Source organism: Eubalaena glacialis, chromosome 3 (genome assembly GCF_028564815.1).
Source record: "Eubalaena glacialis isolate mEubGla1 chromosome 3, mEubGla1.1.hap2.+ XY, whole genome shotgun sequence".
Classification (NCBI taxonomy): domain Eukaryota; kingdom Metazoa; phylum Chordata; class Mammalia; order Artiodactyla; family Balaenidae; genus Eubalaena; species Eubalaena glacialis.
Window position 1 is genome coordinate 133,608,760 of NC_083718.1, and position 14,332 is coordinate 133,623,091.

At 37.7% G+C, this 14,332-nt stretch overlaps 1 long non-coding RNA gene across 1 annotated transcript in view; it reads right to left on the reverse strand.

Moving 5' to 3' along the window:
- Positions 1-211: 211 nt before the first annotated feature.
- LOC133088489 (uncharacterized) overlaps positions 212-14,332 on the reverse strand; it is a 40,993-nt gene continuing 26,872 nt past the window's right edge. The window contains exon 4 of the long non-coding RNA XR_009700522.1: positions 212-1,250. This is a non-coding gene — a long non-coding RNA (uncharacterized LOC133088489). The remainder of the gene's footprint in view (positions 1,251-14,332) is intronic.

The window sequence follows — 14,332 nt, forward strand, 5'->3', positions numbered from 1 at the left end:
GCAAATTCATCATCATCAAACATTTATTGAGTGCCTACTCAATTCCAAACACTGTGTTGGATCCTGGAAATACAATAAGGTAAATTACAAGGCACCTGCCCCAAAGCAGCACCTGCCCCAGTTGAGGACACAGGGCCAAACCTTGAAAAGATACACGATAAAGTCTAGAACGTACTTTATACTTTCAACAAGAAAAAATCAACAAGGCAGACAAAAAGTGCCTCAGCAGTTGAGACGATAAGGCAATACCAGGGCCATCAGTAAAATTTTTACACAGCAAGTATAATTTAGACTTGCTCTTCACTAAAACATGAGGACCTGAGACCTCGAAATTTTGAATTAGGCACAGTGACCACTTCAAAGGCTGACATCAAAATAACGGTCCTGCTGGCCTCTCTGAGGAATTCTCGGTTTTATTCACTCCTGCTGTCCCCCAAAGCCCAACTCAACCCATTGTTGATCTGGATGATCAGACTCTGGTCTCTGAATTAGATCAGTGTACTGTTTATAGAGGTCAAGGTCACACACTGTGTGAAGTCTTACCCTTCCAGTTCTCTTCCTCCTAAGATGTTACGATGGTAATAAGGGAAGAAAAATGATGCCTAACTCTTCCATTTTTGTCTGTCTGGACTCTCTGACCTGACGAAGTAAGGCTAAGCTTAGGACCTGTTCTCCCCAAGGGAAAGCTTGGTCCTCTCTCTCTCTTCTCTCCTTTCTCTTTCTTTATCTCTTCATCTGCTCTTTCTCTTCCACAAGGCAGCTAAATCAAGAGGGCCCAGGCAGGGCACATTAAGACATTGGGACAGACTCTCTGTCTTCAGCTGTCCTTATGTCTCACACCTTGGCACTGGTGAGTGAATTTTCACCACATGAGATAGTAAGATCCAAATGTGAAATGGATATCGTGGTAGAAATGGTCAGAACAAGACTTTCGGCCTTCTTTGCTTCCACACCACTGAAGCCATTCCAGTAGATACAAATGAGGGAACTTTTGTGGAACTCTGGTTGACTCCCACTGGCTCTGCTTTGAGTTTGGGAAAGAAGTCCCAGAAGTCATTCCAATGTGATGTCACTATGCTCTGCTGGTCAATGTATCCTGCACACACGCTTTCTTTGAGGCATTCTCAAGGAAGAATGACCAAGACAGGGAAGGATTTGGATACTCCGGAGTCGTCTTGCCAAATGCCATCCAAGTATCATATTGACATCAACGTTAACAGCACCCATTCCTTTATTCTGAATAGCTCTGCCTAGAAGGCATAAGAACAAGTAAATAAGAATATTATATTCTGTCATGAATGTGTCCTCCATTTGACTTTTCAAAACATGAGTGAACAGTTGGAGAGCAGAGTTGAACTCCTCTTGTACCTGACAGTAGGAGCACGGGAACCCGAGAGACAGACATCCTTTTATTTTCCATGATTACGTGTTGACCAAACAGAAATTTCATCTTCAATTTTAGAAACAAAAATAGGCAGATTCACATGACAGATCATACTCACTTTACTAGAAAAGCTAAAAGCTGGGGGTGGGGGTGAGGGGTGGGGAATAGTCTAGTTGTTTTTTCTAGTCAGGTGCATCCAGGGCAGAGAAAAGAAAAGTGGAAGGGAGTGGGTAGGCTGGTGGCAACAGGTCCAGTCCTGCTCTCTCTTAGCTGGCCCTGGGGGTAGTTTCTGAACCTAATTTTGGCTGTCTTCACAGCAATCCTTAGAATATGAGGAATTTAACATCTCTTGTTCTCAGTTTTTGGCCTTAACTGAAAATCCGAGACAACAGGAAAAAATCTCACTTAACAACCTATTAAATTTGTATACTTGCTCCAAATTCTGTAAAATGTCAGCAAAAATAGCAATATATAAGATAAACTCTGGAAATGCCAAAATAATCAATGAAATATCATAATCATTAAAGTTTTCTTCACAGTTGGAAAATTATCAAACCTCTTTGCTTCAAGCAGTTCTGATTTTATTCTCAAAGGCCTCTATTAAAAAATATGTATATACAATATATTTATAGATGTGTATCACAGTCAGAGGATGTGCCAGATAGATATGCCTACCCAGAGAAATGATAATATTCACAAGTCAGTTACTGAGTTTCCCTTTAAACCCTTTGGGCTGGCTATTTGTCATCTGGCGTCATTCCCAGCCTTCTGGAATCTCCTCTGAATCACAGGATGGCTGGGAGGCTGTAAACTACATCTCACAGATTTCCTTTCCAGCTGCTTTCTAGTGAGATTCTGCCAATGAAAGGCACTGTTGGGGGACTCAGAGGCAAGAGGGAAAGAGAAATCTGTGTGGGTTTTTTTCTGCATCAGCAAGAGGGGCAGGGGTAAGTGCAGGCTCTGGGGTCCTGCTCAGGCAGGACCATTCCACAGCAGCGGCACAGGTGGTGCCCCATCAGCCTCAGCAGTCCGACGCTTCTGGCTCCAGCTCCAGGAGCAGCAGCTGCCGCCGCTGTAGCAGGAGACCGCGGGCTCCTGGGTTCCTGCAGCCTCAATGGGGATATGGGCTCCTCGCTGCCTGCAAAGGGCAGTGACAGGTGCAGCGGCAGCCAAGCAACAGCAGAAGCTCAACAGGGCTCCTCAGCACAGCAATCCTGGGCTCTGGGTAACCCCGCTTCCTCTGCTGCTCCTCCAGCCAGACAGGTGGTAGGCGGGTAACCTCACCGTCCCCTCTGCACTCTTTCAGTCTTTCCAATTTCATAACCAATTCCTTATATGTTTCCCTCGTTTTCCTGAAGGAACACTTAATAATACGCCTTCTCTATCTCTTTTAGTACTAATGAATCAAGGGAAAACAACAAAGATATATATATAGTTAATTTTCATATAGTATCTGCACATTTGATAAATGCTGTAAAACTGTACAATTTAAAAATAACTTAGAGGGCAGAATTAGTAGATCTCTGAAGTGAAAAACGTTGAAGTTACAGAATTCAGGTTAAACTTGATGGATTAAACACATACATTCAATCCTGAATACCACTAAAATAAGAGTAAATGAAAAAACAATGTACAGAATCACAAGGACAAAGAAAATGGAACAGGGACTGAGACAGGAGGGACAGTAGACAAGAGATAAAAACATAATTTTGTAAGATGGAAAGGACATGGACTAGTGAAATCTGATTAGCGGAGCTCAGAAAGCTGAAGCAAAGGATTCAAGCAGCAAATCATCAGAAAGGTCAGGAATATATTAAAAAAAATCAGAAATCCAAGTAGCTTAAGACTTAAAAATTGTAACAAATCAACAGAAATCAACAAAGCTATGCTTTCTAAATTTTTGGGGGAAGTTATTTATAACCTAAAACTCTATCCTCAGCTATACTTCAATCAAATGCAAAGGTAGTATTAAAATATCCTCAGCATGTAAGATCTTCAAAAATTTTATCTTATATGCAGCCTTTGTTAAAAAAAAATCCTAGAAAATGTGCTCCATCAAGACAAAGAAATAGACCAAGTAATGGGAAAACATAAAATCCGAGAAACAAGGAATTCAATACAGGGGAAAAGGAAAAAAAGAAAGAAAGAAAATGCCCAGCAGTGACAGCCTAGAATGTCAGTTAGGGTCTTTGGCCTAGAGTGCAATGACTCCAGATTTGTAAGGAGGATAGTGGATTCCAGGGGAAAAAAAAAAAGAGAGAGAGAGAGAGTGGAAGGGGAGAGGGAGGGAGGCATAAACTTTACTGAAAGCTGTTTTATAGTTCTTTGAGAAGGTCTGGGGCTAAAACAGTCATAGTGGCCTAGATGACAAACCAAATGATGGAACAAAAACTTGTGAAAAGGAGAGAAGGAATGTAATCAAAGTACAATACAAATTTAAATTTTAAGTATTAATGTATCAGAAAAGCATGATATAACTATAGTGGGAGAATAGGAGGAGATATAGGTATATGCATTGAAATTAGGGTTGAGGAGGCAGTGTAAAAGAGATAATCCTAAACTTCTATAGAAGGAAGCTAATAGATACTGTCAAAAATTAAAAACAAAAATAAACAGAACTAGCAATAAAGTATGGTACTAGAAATTGGGAGGCAAATACCAGATTAAACAGCTAAAAGAGATTGAAAAAGTTTGCCTGAAGAAAATGCGAAGGGGACAGGGGTTTGCTTATATTTATTTGTTTGTTTTTAGGCTTGTAGTACTGTTTGGCTTTTAAATTTAAGGATAAGTATTACTTTGAGAATAATAATTAAATTTTTAAGAAGTAAATAAACGATAAGGAGTTTGGGTAATTTCATATATCTGCAGTACTCTAATCAATAATAAATTGGAACATATGAAAATCAATCTACATTTTCTTTAATGAAATTAAACATTAACTGTTTAATATATTCTTTGCAATCTTTATGCACTACTAATATACTTTGCGATTTCGATAATATGCAAAGATAAATTTTAGCCCAAATCAGGTAGAACTATACATTTTGAATTGAGTGGACATCAATTTATTTTGGTTACTAAGGTATTCTGTTAGTATCAAATTTATTCAATACTACATAATGAATCATCCTAAAACAGAGTGACTTAAAGGAATGGTGATAATTTTATTATCTTAGTTCTGGGGTTCTTGCTCGGTGTCTCTCATGCAGTCATATTCAGATGACTAGGGTGGCTGAAGCTCGAGTAATCGCAAAGGCTTCCTCACATACACATGTGGCAGTTGATGCTGGCTGTTGTCCGGGACCTCAAATGAGGCTGTCAGCTGAAATATTTACCTATTCACAGCCATTCCATGTGTTCTGGCTTCCTCACAGTATAGCAGTTGGGTTTTAAGAGTGAGCATCCTAAGTGGACAGGCAGAAGCTTTACCACCTTTTATGGCCCAGCCTCAGAAATCACATAGCATTATTCCCCCCCACAGTCACAATTCCCCTAAAATCCAAAGCAAGGGAAAATAGATCACCACTTCGCAATGGCAGGAGTGTCAATGTCACATTGTAAGAAGAGAATATGGGACAGGGAATGTTTTGCAGCTATTTTGGAATATACAATCCACCAGAGGTCTCTTTGTTCCAATATAGACAAATCTACATTAACTTAATGTTAAATAAAAAGCAACTATCTTTAAAAGGAGACATGCTTAGGCCCGCAGATTTCAAACTGGGATATGTGTGCTTTAGGAAAAATAATTTTAAGGAAATAATTTCTGGATCCTATGCTTCACATGTACTCTTTCCAAAATTTGATTGCCTGAGAATATTCATGCCAGTTGTTTGCAAAAAGAGAGGTGAGCCTATCACTCATTTTACCTTCTTACTATGGTACATTGAACCTGAGGGCAAAAATCTCCAGATTTTCAAATAGGACAATTCAAAATATTAGTGTTGGTGTTGAGAAAGTAAATGACTAATAACTGAATCATAAAATGTGGAATTGGTTTCAATTCTTTGCCTTTAACAAAACTGAAGGAAGACCTAATTAAAATGACAGTTGGTAGATCATTAAAAATAATTTTTGATGATAGATAACTATGTTATTTTGGCATATAACTTGGAAGGAGTTCAAATGTTTGAGAGACATTGCTAAAACAAAACTCCATTCTCATCTACTTATTTATGGGAATATGTTTTCTCAGATCTTACATCCATAAAAACAAAAATAGAATAGATTGATACTGAGACTTGTCTCATCCTAACGTGTAATTTGAATCCACTCACACATATGTTTATTTATTGAACAAAAAATAACCCTACTATCTGAATGGACACATTTCTAATAATTTTTATCTTTATGTTTATTATCTAAAGGTACAATTATTTATGCTGTTTAGGTTAATTTTGTATTAAAAAGTGTGATGAAAATCCAATTCAGAAGAAATTTTAACCCTTGGAGTCTGTCACAAATTTTTAAATTACTTTTCAATGTACATATATATTTTTACGGCAGGGAAAAGTGATCACTAAAAGACTTTCAGGCAGAAAGAATATATTAAAATAGTATAAAATTTTGGAAAAGTTATATGGAAATAGAATTTCAGAGAGAAAAAAATAAATGAAGAACTTCTGACTATTAAAATGAGTTTGTTCAAGTATTTTTATATGGACTATAGTGGGAATCAAAATGGATACACTTCAAAGAATGATGAAATTTTTATATCGATGTTCACAATTTTCTGTAAACTATATATTTTAGAAATATTTAGACTTATGATGAGAAACCTTTGAGGTCAACAAAAGTTTCTGAGAAGGGATATAAGTTTTCAAAATTTACTTAAGACTGCTGATTTAGAATCATCCAAAAAATATGAAATATGGTCCTAATTTAACAGCAAGTATTTTACATAAGAGTTATTTTTGTTTTTAGCTAAAAGAAGGAGCCTCTGAACATTTTCATATCCTGTTCAACTAAAGCTGTTTTTAATTGTACATTATGTATGTAACTGTGAGGCAATTCAGTAGAACAGTAAAAGAAGAAATTCTTGTTTTATTAAACCTGGCAGAAGATGGATATGGTTTAATTTTTTTATTATGCCTAAGACTAATTATTTAGAGCTGAGATTTCTGGTTTTACTTAGAATTTTTTTACATACATGAAGGAACATATCTAGAATTAAAAATCTACACTGTTATATTTTTGAGGAATATAGGTCAGAAATATAGAATATGGTAGAATATGGTCAGAATATGGTAGAAATATAGAAACAAATGCTTGTCCATTTCTTTTGAAGATTATTGGTGATATGTACTGAATGTAGGATCTGGAAATCCAGATATGTACTCCTGGATCCCTTGTCAGAGCCTCAGTGCCCACAAATAGTAAGTTTCACGTAATCTTAATGATACTGGAATCCCAAGGCTCATCATGGTGCTTGACACAGTACAGATGCTCAATGTCTCTTTGTTGAATTATTGAATGAATGAAAAAACTGGGATTCATTCATTTATGAGTTGGTCAGTAAGCCTTTTCCACTTTTAGAAATTTTCTATTAAAGTGAAAATTTACATTTGAGTTATATCATCTGAACAGTGGTTCCCAAAAGTCAGCCCATAGTCTGACTGCATCAATGTCACCTGGAGTGTGTTATAAATTTAACTTCCTGTACTCTCACCCCATATTACTAAATTACATACTTGAGGGGGTAAGGTCCGGGAATCGTTTTTAATGGGCTCCCCAGTTGACTGTCATACAAGAGTAGACAGGAAGCTGGAGAACAGGAAGCTGGAGAATCGATTTTGGAAACAAGAAAAAACAGGGCAGATTCATTCAGAAAATGAGAAAGCAGGAAATTCAGGCAGAGTCTCAAGGGAAAAAATAGTTTGGTCAGGGTACCACTGCTGGAAATAAAACAGTGCCAAACGTTTGTCACTCTGCTCAAGATTCAAATTCAAGGAAGAGAATGACTACGGGTTTACCGTGGGTCATGTTGGTATCCCGTTTAGGGTGGGGTCAGGGGCATGATTAATAGTTCTGCTAGACTGCATCTGATGGAGAAGAGACTTTTTCACAAACATAAATCAAAATGCTGCTAGAAATCAGAAAATTTGTCTAGGAAGCCCCAAAAAAGTTATAAGTCTGTACACAATGGAATGGGGTGACTTATTATAAAGTAGCACATACCCTGTCAACAGAGAACCAAACACTAGACTGTCACTCAACCCTAACACTACGGAAAGGATCTCTGTATCAAGAGCAGTTAAATAACCTTGATGTTTTTCCCCCATTCTGAGTCTGTGGCTCTGTATTACTAACTGAATTCCCAAATTTTCCAGTTCAGTTTTTAAAAATTAGACATTGTTTAGAATCCTTTGGAAAAACTAAACAGTTGACTGCATTTAACTTTTTTGCTGTTACATGTTTAATGACAGAATACATGGTAAAGTCTATTGTAGGGAGGAATAACCTATAGCCATCTGCTCAGCTCTTGGCCCTTTTAGCCAGCTTGACCCTTTTCACTCATCATGTGCCCACTGTTCCATAAAGAAAAACCTCAGTCATCTTATCCCCTAGCAATGCTAAATGAGGAAATTGTCAAGGAACCACCTGTTCATTCCCAAATGGCTTTTGCTTTTTTCCTGATATTTTGGCTAAAAAAATTTTGACTCTGCAAATCTAACGTCTTTTCTTTCCTCTGACTTCTACAGATTTAAAGTTCATATTTGCCAATCCCTTTGGCTCACAGCATTCTCATAGTGCTGAGTAAGAACTGCCTACTCCTTGTCATCCTGAAACCTAATTAATAAATCCCTTTCTCCAACTTCTTTCATGTTGTCTGGGTCATTCACCAATTCCCATAGAAGCAGGTAAGTTTAACTATGTTCATAAATCTGGTTGGATATGGAGATGCTCACTGGTTAGCATCCAAATAATTAAATAACTGTAACCCCCCATCATTTTTCAGGAATTTAAATGTATATGAGTTCAGCTTTTCTGACTCATGTCATTATTCTTTCAGTGATAGAATGGACATGGTACACTGCTCTGTGAAGAATACCTCATTACCTTTCCCAGTTCTCTGAATTTCATAGTGTTGACTAAATATATCTTTTCACGAGAAGAGCCTAGAAGAACAGCACTCAAGAGAGTTGTGTTTTCCATCACACTGATCTCAGTCAGTAGACTCCACTGCATGATTGCGTTGCATGCTGCTAATAAATCAACAAACATTACATCTGTTCTCACCTGCATTTCAGTCTTTTGTCTGTGTGCTGAGTGATATTTAATGTTAAACGATGAGAGGAGTTGCCTTTTCTTTCTTTGTTTTGTTTTGGATTATTTTCTTTAATACATTTACCAATGACCAATCTCTTCAAAAATCCAAACATACTGATGATCTATGTAACATATCCAGGAAAATAGTTTTATTTCTCTTAATAGAAATATTACCTATGCAGTGACTCAATTCTTAGACTATGAAAACCAACTTTTTGACAATATGATCAGGCTGTGCTTCACAGCTTTTATCAGTGCCACAAAAAAGTCAAATGTAAAATAGGCCTATAATAAAATTTCACTGGCTATTCACTGAATTCTATTCACACAGGGTGGTGATACTGGCTAAAGCAAATGAAAAAAAACATAAAAGGTAAATCTTATGCCATAAGTTAACTCCTGAATATACTTTGGTTCCAGGTACTAAATTAACCTGATAATTATGAGAATTGTTGTTGGTGTCTAATGCTAAAGTGTATGTACTCAATATACAGATAAATTCTCACCCGGCAAGAATATAGTTCCTGATTAACAGATGAGGGATAACAGGAAATTCTACAGCTAGATGTAAAAGGTGATAAGGGCAGAAGCACTGCAAAAAGGACATTGTATTATTCAGGGTTCTCCAGAGAAACTGAACCAACTGTCGACTGAAAAAAAAATGCACAACGTGAGAGTTGTGAGTTCAGTTTTATTTGAGGCAAAGTGAGGACTATAGGCCGGGTGACAGCGTTTTAGATAGCTCTGAGGAACTGCTCCAAAGAAGCAGGGGGGAAGGTCAGTATATATGTGATTTTGGTGAGGGGGGATACATGCAATCAAGCACACAGTTTGGCAGAAAGTTGCTGCTAGTCTTGTGAAGGTTACTGCTAGTCACGAGGAGCAGATGTCTCCATTAATGATTTTAGTGCTTTTCCAGATGTGAGGAGATACAAGAATTTGGGCTCATAAAATCTTCTCCTGAAATATCTTAACTACCTGAAGGCCTGTTCTGTCAGCTTTCCCTAGACCACAGAGTGCCTCATCCCTGATCTCTACCCTGAACTCCTTTCAGGGTGTGTTGAAGGTCAGTGGCTGCAGCAGCTAGTGACTTAATCCTTGTCGAGGCAGATGGCAAGTGTCAATTTTTAGTTGGCATAATAAAAGAATGAGATGTATTATAAGGAACAGACTCACATGATTATAGAGGTTAAGCCATACCATCTGCAGTCTACACACAGGAGACCCAGGAAAGCGGTTGGTATAAATTCCAATCTGAGTCTAAAGGCCTGAGAACCAGGAGTGATGATGATCTAAGTTTCAAAGTGCAGGAGAAGACTGATGTCTCAGCTTTAAGTCCGGCAGAGAGAGAGAATTTGCCACTTCTCCATCATTTTGTTCTACTGAGACCCTCAATAGGTTGGATGATGCCCACCCACAGTAGGGGAGGGCACTCTGCTTTATTCAGTCCACCAATTTGAATCTAGCATTAGAAGATCTGATTTGAAGTCCTGACTATATCACTATTCATGTCCTTGAGCCTACGTTTCTTCCTCTGAAAAATGAAAGTAGTAACACCTCACTCACAGTGTGATGGAGTAAGCCAATGGATATAAAATAGATGTAAATGTACCTTGTAAATTTTAAAGTGGTTTAGAAATATAAGGTACTATTACTTCTGTTTGTTGTTAGTGCCACACAGGAAGCTATCAAGGCCAGGAAAGTACAAATTTAAGACAAAACCTTTGTCGGGAATTCCCTGGTGGTCCAGTGGTTAGGACTTCGTGCTTTCATTGCTGAGGGCCCGGGTTCAGTTCCTGGTCAGGGAACTAAGATCTCACAAACCGTACAGTGTGGCAGAAAAAAACAAAAAAACAAAACAAAAAAACAAAAACAAAAACAAACAACATTTGTCAAAGTGATTTCATTGGAGGAAACAATATAAACAAGCTTAATGAGCTGTCTTATGCTTTTGGACACATTTGTAGGTAAAATATTACCAAAAAGTATTAAATGAAAGCCTCTACTAAAGAGGTTATGCTAAAACAGACATAAATCCATTCAATAAGAATTGATATAGATAGGCAAAACCAGCAATGCCTGAACTGTTATCCAAGCAAACTGTCTCAAAAATTAAAATAAGCAATTGGAATTACTATCTCAATACCAGGAAAAGTGAATGTAATGGGAGTGCTTGTCCTAGAGCATCTAAATGTTCTTTGCCATATCCCTGTAAATACCTGGTTAAACGAATAATTTATTTCAAAAATGGAATAAGCCATTCCTTATGTCAGTGATAAAAAAGACGTCTAGAGAAAAAGAAAGAATAGTGATGGAAATGAGCACACAGAATAGCTCCTACTTTAAAAGCTATGTAGACTTAGGCTTCCCAGAAGTCCCAGACCTGTCATTCTCTAGCTACTATCACTCCTTACACCAAAGCTGTCAGGTTTGAATAACAGAAAATCTTCTGTTGCTTTCTCTGGTTACTGAGTTCACTGAGAGAGACACAATTTAACTATTCCACCTTAGTCTTGGTTCTTTCTTCTCTGACAGATCCACCTTCTACTGAGAATGATCTTCCACAGCATTGAGAAAGGAGAGTTGGAGAAAAAGAGTATAAGAAATTTGAACTAAGGGTCTGGTAAAATAGTTAAATGATAAAATTTAAGGAAAAACAATTTCTCCGAATGAGAGTTTTCTCCCAAGTCTTCTTAAGTTGGTTAAGACTCTACCAGTCTATCAATCACTTAAGCTCAAGAATTTGCTCTTCAATCACCTTTGCTTCCTTTATCCCCACAAGTTATTAATTGCCAAATCTTATTATTTATAGGCACAGACTGTGGGAGTAATATCTCTTGTCTCTTCCTTTTTAGCCCCTTTTAACATTCTAGTTTGTTTCCACATTATTTTCATGAAATCATTACAACAGCATCCCAACTGGCCTCCCTCCTCAAATTTTTCTCACACTCTAATCTATGCAACACTACCTGATGTATCTCCCTATTCACACCATTTTCCAAACCAAAATCCTTCAGTGGCTCAACATGGCATACAAAATTAAGTCCAAATTTCCTAGGCTAAAAATTAAAAGTCTGAAAATTCCAAGTGTTGGAGAGCTTGTAAAGCAATAGGAACTCTCAGATACTGCTGGTGGACGTGTATAGATAGGACTATTTTGGAAAGCTGATTCCCAGAATCTATTAAAACTGAATATGTGCATATCCTGTAACCCCCAAATTCTACACAAACAACAGTCATTTTGATACATAAGTTGTGGTATGAATATTCTTACACTGGAATACTTATAAAACAATGAAAATAAACTACAGATACATTCAACCGCATATATAATCTCATCAACAGTACTGAGTGAAAGAACTTAGATACAAAATAATAAATACTATCTAATGACATTTCTATAGAATTCAAAAACAGGCAGCATTAACCACTGACTTCTAGCATTAACCTAGAAGTCAGTGGTGTTTCCTTCAGGGAGAAAGAAAGGCGCAGTGTTTGAGAAGAGGCATGAGTGGGGTAATGTGTTGGTAATGTTCTATTTTTGAGATCTGGGTAGTGGTTTCTCTGATGTGTTAACTTTGTAATAATCCACTGAGCTGTATACTTATGTTTTGTGCATTCCTTTGTACATTTTTTAAAAAATATAGTTCTTAGCTCGGCTCTTAAGGTTGACCACAATCTTCTCCCCACCTGTTTCTCCAATCTCTCTCTCGCCTCACTAAATGTTATGCTTCAAATATGTCTTAGTCATTTCAGGCTACTATACAAATTATCATAGACTGGATGGCTTAAGTAACATTTATTTCTCACAGTATGGAGGCTGGGAAGTGCCTTCAGATTCAGTGTCTGGTGAGGGCCCACTTCCCGGTTTGCAGATGGCCATCTTCTTACTGTTGTCTTCAAGTGGTGGAAAGCAGAGAAAGGATCAAGTTCTTTCAAGTCTCTTCTTAAAAGAATGCTAATTCCTTAAAAAGACTTCACCCACATGACATAATTACCTCCCAAAGGCCCCATCTCTTAATACCATCTCACTGGTGGTTAGGGTTTCAACATATAAATTCGAGACAAGGGAGGGAACAAATATGTAGTCCATGACAAACTCTACTGATTTATTCACTCATCCCAGAAAAGGTTCTATTTTTTTTCCCTGACCAGGGATTGAACTTGGGGCCACGGCAGTGAAAGCACCAAGTCCTAACCACTGGACCGCCAGGGAACTCCCCAGGTTCTGTTATTTTTTAACCTTGTTATTTTGCTCATGCCATTTCTCACTGAGAATCATCTCCCACATCTCTTCATATCAAAATCCTACCTGCATTGGCATAAAAACAGACACATAGAACACATAGATCAAATGAAACAGAACAGAAACCCAGAAATAAATCCACGCATATTTGGTCAATTTATAACAAAGAAGCCAAGAATATACAATGCAGAAAGGATGGTCTCATCAATAATTGGTGCTGGGAAAACCACACAGCCACAGGCAAAAAAATGAGACTATACCACTATCTCACACCACACACAAAAATCAACTCAAAATGTATTAAAGACTTGAGACCATAAAACTTACTTACTTAAAAACTTTAGCTTACTTTCAGTAAGACCTGAAACCATAAAACATCTAGAAGAACACAGGGGATATGATTTTTAACACTGGTCTTGGCAATGATTTTTTTTGGATTTAGTACCAAAAACAAAGGCAACAAAAGCAAAAATAAACAAGTGGGACTACATAAAACTAAAGACTTCTGCACAGCAAAGGAAACCATAAACGAAATTGAAAGGCAACCTATGGAATGGGAGAAAATATCTGCAAATCATATATCTGATAAGAGGTTAACATCCAAAATATATAAAGAATTCATAGAACTCAATAGCAAAAGCCCAATCTGATTTATGAATAGGCAGAGGAACTGAGTAGACTTTTTTACAAAGAAGACATACAACTGGACAACAGGTATATGAAAAGGTGCTCAACATCACTAATCATCAGGGAAATGCAAATCAAAACCACAATGAGATATCACCTTATACCTGTTAGAATGGCTACTATCAAAAAGACAATGGATGACAAGTGTTGGAAAGGATGTGGAGAAAAGGGAACCCTTGTGCACTGTTGGTGAACATGTAAATTAGTGTAGCCCCTATGGAAAACAAAATGGAGGTTCCTCAAAAATTAAAAATAAAACTATCTTATAATCCAGCAATTCCACTTCTGGGTATATGTCTGAAGGGAAAGAAATCACTATCTTAAAAAGATATCTAGGGACTTCCTTGGTGGCACAGTGGTTAAGAATCCACCTGCCAATGCAGGGGACACGGGTTTGAGCCCTGGTCCGGGAAGATCCCACATGCCACGGAGCAACTAAGCCCATGCACCACAACTACTGAGCCTGAGCTCTAAAGCCCGCGAGAGCCACGACTACTGAGGCCACATGCTGCAACTACTGGAGCCGTGCGCCTAGAGCCCAGGCTCCACAACAAGAGAAGCCACAGCAATGAGAAGCCCGCACACCATAACGAAGAACAGCCCCCACTGGCCACAACTAGGGAAAGCCCGTGAGCAGCAACGAAGACCCAACACAGCCATAAATAAATAAATAAATTAATTAATTAATTTTAAAAAGATATCTGCACCCCCATGTTCATTGCAACATTATTTACAGTAGCCAAGAC